This window comes from Rutidosis leptorrhynchoides, chromosome 4 (genome assembly GCF_046630445.1).
Source record: "Rutidosis leptorrhynchoides isolate AG116_Rl617_1_P2 chromosome 4, CSIRO_AGI_Rlap_v1, whole genome shotgun sequence".
Lineage (NCBI taxonomy): Eukaryota > Viridiplantae > Streptophyta > Magnoliopsida > Asterales > Asteraceae > Rutidosis > Rutidosis leptorrhynchoides.
Window position 1 is genome coordinate 16,378,498 of NC_092336.1, and position 10,285 is coordinate 16,388,782.

The window sequence follows — 10,285 nt, forward strand, 5'->3', positions numbered from 1 at the left end:
ATGTTTTTATTTTGGCGGGAAAACGCTCGAAGAAGTAATATATAACAATTATCGTGTTTTTCGAGCGTATGTTGAGGTTTTAGATGTTAGGGTTTAGATATTAGGGTTTATATGGTTTAGATATTAGGGTTTAGAAATTTAGGGTTTAGATTTAGGGTTTAGATTTAGGATTTAGATTGAGTTTTTAACACGATCGGTTTAGAGTTTAGGGTTTAGGGTTTGGGGTTTTGGGTTTATGACCTAAACCCTAAACCCAAAACACCAAACCCTAAACCCTAAACTCTAAATCGGGCTAAATTTTACTTCACAAAACATGAAGAAGAAAAAACGTTGACATTCTTCACGATCAATATTATCTTGAATGTTATTTTTGTCGATCGTTTTATCGCCTAAATAATAACATTCATCACGAAGTGTCTTTTCTAAATGTTCATATTTTCGTGTGATCTTGATGTCTGAAAAAAAATTCCAAAAAAACGAAGAAAAAAAAAAATTTGCTTCCCCCCGATTGGTTACTTCCCATTGATCCTGCCCGCATGCTAGGCATTGATTTCTTTACATTTTCTGTTGACTTGCTCACTTTACATCTTGTTACCCCTTGAACGTGGTGGGATGGGATGGGGTGGGAACATTATAGGCCATTTCTGAAGGAGCCCACCTTTTATTGTTATTGTTTTATTGTTGTTATTTTGTTTATACTTTCAACAATGTGTAAAGTTACACGATCTTTATAATTCATATCATTAAGTCCGATAGGTCCTAAAAAAAATTTCAAAGCTATTTATATTTGAATGGTATTTTAGTGGTTGTTTACCTCCAAAAAACCATAAATTTTCAATATATATGGGATCCCTTACTTAAGTTTAGTGGTGTCCTAAACAATTTGAGATATACAATATATAAAAAAAAATTTAAGTAGTGGGGTCATAGGACCCCATACCCCAAGGCTTAGAATCGCCCCTGTAAACACTACCGTTCACAAAGAACGGCTATCATTGTGTTTGAACTATGTTAGTAGATAGTGAGCATATAAACAGATACTTGTAGGTTTTTTTTTTCCAATTCAAGCTGTCCAAAAAGGCCGAGTACTTTTACTTTGATGTACGTGATCTAATAGAGTTATCACATAACCGTTTATGACTTTTTTCTGTCCACCTCAAGATATGTTGTTATTGAGATTTAATTTTAAGACTTCTTGTGAAAATATTAAAACCCTGATTGTGATTGTGATCATATGTTGGGCATTAAAAAAATTTCCAACTTAGAGCGTGTTTGTTTTTTCTTTCTAATTGTGTTCAATTGCTTGAATATATGATGTCGTGAATAAGGGATGAAAAGATAATTGAAGTTTTGTGTTACGTACAGAACTATTTGAATTTAATAGTACCAAAACTGGGAAAACCCGAGTTAGCCCGGCCAGTGGTTGGGGCAACTGACATCCTCGCAGAGGTGTTAGGTTCGAATTTTGAGGTGGTCAGGGAAGGGTTGGGAACTACCAGGACGTATTCCTGATAGACTGCGTACGGTGGAGTATGGCTGCGTACAGTGGAGTATCGGTCGAATTACTTGCCCTTCCCGGTAACCCTATAACAAGAAAACCTTACAACTCTAGTACCAAAACACTTCTCTATACGGGATACTTGCAACTTACAAGAGCACTTAAATTATAAGATTTTTTTCTGAAAATACATCTTATTTGATACTGTAAGTAAAAGACAAACATGCATCAGTGACTCTCTATATTAAGTTCTATACATAATATCATAGTAAGCTTATTAAGTCGATAATATAAACTTTTTCGACAAGTTACTTAAGTATTTGTTGAAGTTGGGTCAAATAAAAATAAAATAAAATGTTAATGGAGTACTACATAAGCTTGAAATAATAAAAATAGAGTTTGGAGATCTGAATTTCAAAAAGCATGCTGATACAAACCGACATGAAATAATTTCGATGTGTTTCTTGGATCCCAATACTTTTTCGTGGTTTAATTAATTAAAACACAAACAATTCTTTATCAAGTAAGTTTTGTCATCATTTTTTGTTATATTATTATTAATTATTAATTAATTATTATTAATCTTCTATCTTACATACTAAACCTCCTCCCAAATTTGATCGTTTCAGTTTTACCGAGTTGTCGTTTTGAGTTTGCGTTCACACTACAAATGGTCCTTCAACTTTCGCACAAATTACACAACAACCCCTCAACTTTACACTTTTTCAGGGGTAAAAAACGTAAATTTATAATTTAATTAAAATAAAAAAACCTTACTCCACCCGAATTTATAACGGGCCCTATCTTCTCGCTCGGTGCGAGTTAAATTTTTCCGAGATCACCGTTCAACTCGAAAAAATCTCACGAACCCAACGGGACTAACTATATGCAAAACGGACATCGTTAAAAAAACACTAAATAACGGGCCCTATATTCACGCTCGGTGCGAGTTAAATTTTTCCGAGACCACCGTTCAACTCGAAATAGTTTTACGAACACAACGCGACTAACTATACGCGAAACGGACATCGTTAAAAAAAATAAATATTTCGGGTCATATTACATACATATATATACATATACAACACGACTAACTATACGCGAAACGGACATCGTATATCCAAATTGGACCGCGCGTCGAATACAACCGCAGCAACGCGCAGTCGGATTTTTTCTAGTTATATTACATATAAAAGAGCTGCCCTACAGCAACATTAATAATAGTGTAATACAAGTATAAAAATTTACATACTCCGTATCATTTTTCATACAAATGTATTTACATTAGTTGATTGATCGTCGTGGATTGTAAGTTAACGATAATAAGTCGTTAACTTATAATCCAAAGTGCCGTAACATTTTACATACAAATGTATTTACATTAGTTGACAAGTTGTAATGACTAAAGAGCATGAGCAATGCAGATTCAACGACTTATGATTTAAGCTTCTCAGATCGGGTTCTTCAACTTTAAACCAATCTTTGTCAGATTAGGAAATGTAATTCGCTAAGAATATTCGTTATGGTGTGTGGTGTAGGTTTGTTTTTGATTATGTGGTGTGGGTTGAAGTGTGAATGAGAGGTGTGGTGTTAATGTGGTAAAATATAATTGGTAGATTGAATATAAAAAAAAAAAAAAAAAGATAACTGCTCGGTGGTATTGTATATGTACAAGTTATTTAATTATTGTGATTGGCAGCCTGGTGGTTGGATGACTGGATCAAAAGGGTTAAAATTGTGATTGAATAATCCGATTAAACTACCTATATTTACCCGCATTTAATTATGTTATGTTTATTATGGAGTAAGAATATGAATGGAAGGCAAGTATGATTTCCTTGTTGGCTTGTTAGGTAAACAAAATTGACTAGTGCAGGCTTATTCAAAAGCAGGTAGGCAGCGAAAGTGTGTGGAAATAAAACATACACATCATAATTATCGCAGATTCCATGAAGAATCATTGGACTCGTACACCACCACTACCACAGTACGTACCCCATGACGCCAACATTTGTGTTTTTTCTTGGTCTTCACTTATAACCTTAACTTGTTGGTATCTTATTTCACGTGCACTATGAGTAATCCATTTTACTTACTTTACCTTGGTAAAAATAACTATCATCTTTTAAAATAAAATGTACAGGTAAATAAAATGTAACTATCTAACTATAATAAATATTAATTTATCTGATTATTATAGCGTTAAGAACTATGTTTAAAAAAATAGTTTAAGGATAAATGATACTATATGAAAGTTACTAATGAGTTGGAAAGTTACAAATGTATAAAAATCTTATATTATACCGTTCTTCTACCGTGTTTAGAAATTTCATCAATGATTCACTCGTATTAATTTCTTCATAAAATGCTAATGTACTCACGGCATCAAGAACATTCTATTTTAATAAATAGAATCGATCGATAATTAGTTCGTGAACTGATCAATTCAATATGTATATTTTTCTAATCTTTCCTGAAAATTATAGTTTGTTTAATGTGTGAATTACAAGCCTAGCCGTCAAGGTTGTTGGTATGATGTACGAAAAGCCGAGGTTTGAAACTTGCCTGACTATTAATTTATTCTTTCAAGAGAAAAAAAAAAAAAAAAAAAAAAAAAAAAAAAAAAAAACTTGCGAATTACAAGCGCATGGTCATCTTCATTTAAGTACTAAGTTTTTATATATTCAAAATAAAAAATTAGTACAAAATTAGTGGTATATCAGGTGATTTTATAAAAGTGAGTTGACTATTTTCAATGTACAAGAGAGTTAAATTTTTAAATTTCTTAATGACAACCTTAATAAGTCTATCATTGAAAATGTGTATAATCAAACTTAAAAAGTTAAATAAGGGTGTTGAACTGTTGATTTTCGTAAAAGGAGTTTTCATTGATACTCATTCAATTCTGTGATTCAACCTACAATAGAAATTGGATGAATGTATTATTTTAATGTTTTCTCATTTTAGTGTGTTAAATGAAAACTGACATATACTTCTAATTCAATGCGATATACTTTAAAGGGAGTTTTTTTTGCAAAAAAAATAAAATAAAATAAATAATAAAAAAATGAAAAATAATAAAAATACACATTTATTAGTACAAGGAATAGAGTACTCGAATGGAGCTAAAAACTTAACTTCAGGAAATTAGAAAAGTTTAATTAATATACCAACTCAAATTTAATAAGATTAATAATTCGATCTTTCTAATACCAGTCTCTTGCGGGTGGTTCTAATACCAGCACCAGTTTGGACACAAATGAGTTCGGGAAATGTATCGGGATCCGACGCCGCATCCAATAATCCTACTCCTTGTCGCATCGATATTTGTAAGTTATTTTTTATGTGTACAATTTCTTTAAACATTCGGGGTATAGGGCAAACGGGTAAAATAAGTTGGCTAAAACGTATTTGCAATAAAGAAAAACCTTCTATTTTAGGACTCCAAGAAACCAAATGCGGACTAACACGTGATAATCTCATAGAATCTTTCTGGGGAAATCCTGACTTTAAATTCGTACAAAAGGATTCGGTTGGTACTTCTGGTGGTATCCTAACTATTTGGGATACTAACATCTTCTCGTTTAACTATGCAATCGAGGGTGAATTCTTCCTCGCAATTCGCGGTACATGGGCGGGATATGATTCCGAGATTGCGCTTATTAATGTTTATGGTCCCCATTCCAGTTCGAAAAAAAAGAGATTATGGAACGAACTCTCATCCCTCATTAATTCACTCAACATCCCTCACATCATTTTTGGTGACTTTAATGAAGTCAGAAATAAAACTGAACGCATGAATTCGGAATACAATCAACACTGGGCGGACAACTTTAATAACTTCATCAACAACTACGGCTTAATTGATCTCCCTCTAGGTGGTAAAAAGTTTACTAGGATTTGTGAAAAGACAATGAAATTCAGTAAACTTGATCGATTTCTCATCACCGATAGCATTTTCACTATCTGGCCCAACATCTCCTCCAAAACTCTTGACCGAGATTTATCCGATCATTGTCCTATCATTCTAAGGAATAATCTTTTTGATTCCGGACCTAAACCAATACGGGTGTTTGACACATGGTTGGATCTTAAAGATGCCGCCACCGTAATCGAAAGGGCTTGGTCAATCCCAACTTCTGGTAATAGACCCGATTGCATTTTCCGTAATAAACTAAAAAACGTTAAAATGGAACTTAAAAAACTCAGCACCCAACTTGATAACTTAGACTCACAAATCCAAGATCATCTTACCGATTGTAACAATTGGGAACAAATTGCTGAAAACAGACCACTTTCTGAATCGGAAAAACAAAAATGGATTGATGTTAAAATGCTACACACTAATAAAGAAAAAAAGAAAATTAACATGCTTAAACAAAAATCACGAATAAAATGGGCACTCGAGGGCGACGAAAATTCCAAATACTTCCATAATTTTATTAAAAGAAGAACTAGTAAAAACAATATTCACGGTTTATCAATAAACGGTACTTGGTCCGAAGATCCCAATCTAATTAAACATGAAGCGTACTCATATTTTAATAACATCTTCCAATCCAAACATCTCCAAGACGAATGCCCCTTCGATAACGTTCCACATATTGTGTACATCACTTCTTTAGATAATCAACTCCTTGAAGCCGAATTTTGCGAAAAAGAAATTTGGGACGCCCTAAACAATTGCGATAGCTCCAAAGCACCTGGCCCGGACGGCTTCAATATGAAGTTCTTTAAAAAATATTGGGATTTGATCAAAGATGACCTCATTAAATCTCTCAAATGGTTCTGGGCCAACTCGGAAATCTCCAAAGGGTGTAACGCTTCTTTCTTCACCTTAATCCCGAAAAAATCTAATCCTATCGGCCTTAATGAATACCGTCCGATATGTCTTATAGGTAGTTACTACAAAATCCTAACTAAAATTCTTTCCAATCGTCTGGCTAAAGTCATACATAAAGTCATAGGTTCTGAACAAACCGCCTTCCTAAAAGGTCGCAACATCCTAGATAGTGTATTAATTGCAAACGAGATAATAGACGAACTAAAACGTAAAAAACAAAAAGGACTAATTTTTAAAGTCGACTTCGAAAAGGCTTTTGACTGCATTGAATGGGAATTTTTATTTAAAACCATGCAATTCATGGGATTTGGCCCGAAATGGATTAGCTTCATTCGTGCATGTCTCACCTCTTCTTCTATCTCCGTATTGATCAATGGCTCACCCACCAAAGAATTTATTCCCGGAAGGGGAATTCGCCAAGGTGATCCCATTTCGCCATTCCTTTTCATCATCGTCGCTGAAGGCCTTAATATACTCACCAAAAGAGCATTAAATAATGGTCAATTACAAGGATTAAAAGTAGGTCACGACAACCTCATAATCACTCACCTCCAATACGCTGACGACACAATTTTTTTCGGTGAATGGAACAAAAGAAACGCAAAATATATCTCTAAACTCCTAAAATGCTTCGAAAAAATATCCGGACTTAAAGTAAATTTTCGCAAAAGCAAACTCTACGGTATTGGTACATCCTCCACTGAAACAGAGCTAATGGCCAATTACATAAACTGCTCTGCGGGCTCTACTCCGTTTACTTATCTCGGTCTCCCTATTGGCGTTCCCACCTCTCACGCCTCCTCCTGGCAACCGATTGTCGAAAAATTCGACAAAAGACTATCGGATTGGGCCGCGAAATCAATCTCTTTTGGGGGACGTCTCACGATCATTAAATCCATCCTATCCAGCATCCCACTATATTACTTCTCCTTATTCCATGCACCAACCGCTATCCTCAAAGTACTTGAATCTAAGCGACGGAAATTTTTCTGGGGGGGTTCCTCGAACGATAATAAAATCAACTGGATTAAATGGAACCAAATTATTTTACCTTACGAAAATGGTGGTCTAAATGTAGGGTCCCTTTTTGCTAAAAACATTTCTTTACTATGTAAATGGTGGTGGCGTTTTAGAAATGAAAATAACGCCCTTTGGGTAAAAATTATCAAAAGCATTTACGGGCCGGGAGGGGGGGGGTTGGATTCTAATGTTTTGTGCAGGAACATTTCAGGTCGCACCATATGGAAAGAGATTATTAAAGCCGGAAAAGTCGCAGACAACTTAGGCTCTTCATTCTCTTCTTCGATTTCAAAGTCTATTGGCAACGGCACATCCGTCAGTTTCTGGCACGACATTTGGATTGGTTCTGAAAGCCTCAAACTTGTTTTTCATAGATTATTCATGCTAGAAGCCCACAAAGACGCAACCGTCGCCGAAAGAATCTCGAACGTCAACTCCACCTCGTTTGGAAATTGGAATTGGTCCCGGTCACCGAGTGGCCGTGCAATAGATGATCTTACGGAACTCAATAATCTTATTTCATCCGTAAGCCTCTATGATCGCCCCGACTCATGGAAATTCACTCTGGACACATCCGGCACCTTCACAACATCTACATTGTCAAAATTGATTAACGCATTAAAATATGGCATTCACTCAAAAAGTATAACACTACCTTGCAATAAATTCGTTCCTCAAAAGGTCTTCATATTCTCATGGAGAGTCATCCAACAAAAAATCCCGGTTAGATGCGAACTCGACAAAAAAGGAATCGACTTACACACCATCTTATGCCCTTTATGTGATCAACAGCCTGAAACCATTGATCATGCACTGATTAATTGCCACAAAGTGACCTCAATTTGGCTTCATATTCTTAATTGGTGGAATCAAAATATTACATCAATATCCAACATCAACGATGCCATCATCGCCATCCAAGATCCCACATACACCTTCATCGGATCCTCCCTATGGCAAGCTACTAAATGGATTAGTTGCTATATCATATGGAAACATAGGAATCTGAACGTCTTCACAAGAAAAGTATGGAACCCCGCTTTGATCATCTCTGAAATTCAAACGCAAAGCTTTAGTTGGATTTCAAACCGAGTGCGAAAAAAAACTCCTATTGAATGGCATCAATGGATCATCAACCCGTCATCATATGCAGTCTCGTCTTCAAACCGCACGGGCATCGATTAACACGTCACCTTGATAATCCGGCAGTCTTGTAGTTCTAATTGGCCCATGAGGGGTAGATTAAATTGGTTGGTTGTTTAGTCAACTTTGTCGCCGCTCGATCGGCACGGTTTGTCTCCTCCTTCCCTGCTTGTACCCTCAAGTTCGTTCCCTCATGGTGTTGATTAGTCTACGATGCTCCTGATTATTCCACATAGATTAGATTCCTTCATCTTCCGTTTCATGATTCTGTTTATAATATTGTATAGATGTGTGTAGGGAATGTAATGATATAATCCGGGTTATTAATAATAATTCTTTTTGCTTTTCAAAAAAAAAAATAATTCGATCTTTCTACAACGAATTAAATAATTTTCTTAGAAGAAAATATATATGATGAAAAAGTAGATATTATTCGTGCCTTGTGTCTTGTGAAGTCATAGTCATGAGTAGGATATTATTATGATGATTTAACATGACACCTTAAATATCTATTTGCTTCGATGTGGATTGTCCTGAGATATAGTAAATTCTGTTGAGGTGGATTTCCTATTGGTAAAAAAATCCAGCTGGTTCTCGGTCAATCGTGTGTCATGATGATGGTCATTCTTCGAGCAAGTATGTTGAATTCATTGATTCCGTTATAAAAGAATTCCATAGTATTCGCGTCGAAGCCAAGCTCATTAATTCCAGTTCCGGTCCCTAAGACCAAGAAAGGTAAGGGTAGAAGGGTTCACGCCAAAGAGTTGAGAAATTTCTTCTCGAAGGGTATGCAATCGTCGTTGGCGTGTACTTTCTTCCATTCTCAGCTTTGTTTGTGTTTTAGTGTGGTAAATGGCATTTTATCGGCCATTGATATTGTTGATTATGTTCCATCTCCTCCTTCATGTTTTTCATTACTGTTTTATTCTGTTGTTTGCGTTTGTTTTGTTTAGTTCTTGGTGGTGCGTAGGTTGTGCTGTTTGTTTCAGTAATTGGTTATCTTATGTGTGACAATTCGAAAATTTTCAACCAAATTTAAACTTGATCTTTATATGTTCCGACACGATAAGCAAAGTCTGTAATGTTGAAATATCAAAAACTTTGAACTATGTTCATATATTCATTTACCCTTCGACTACTCTCGATGATTCACGAACAATTATGTGTAAATAGATATGTATGAATATATATACATATGTGTGATTATTAAATTTAGAAATATTAATAAAACATTTAACGGTTTGGTTGATATGAAAATAAGTTATGAAATTATTATATGACTTGAAAACGTTAACAAAGTATTGATGAATAATACTTTACATAAATGTATTAGTTTATGTTTATCGACGAAAATTAAAAGATAATATCAAATGATTGAATTATCAGATACATTGTGATTACGATTACGGGTCTCTGTTATGAGGTCCACTATGATTTAAGAAATCTGTTCTTTTTGACAACATTCGAAAAATGGTAAAGTGATTTACAAGTAAGAACAAATATGTCAATTAACGATAACTAGACAAAGGTTAGTAGAGATTCCTGCTTAACTTTTAATACAATGATTGCCTCTTGTTTTTTTTTATAAGATAATTATTTAGTTTTCATAAGATTGAAAACGTTTATAATATAGATGAAACCTTTTAAAGAATGAATGTGAATATATACAATAAGTCGGAATGTTAATTGTTAGAACTAAAAATATAAATAACTTGCATCGCGTATTTAAAACGTGTGTATGTATATTAAATATATATGATTTCAAATTAGTTAAGAAAACG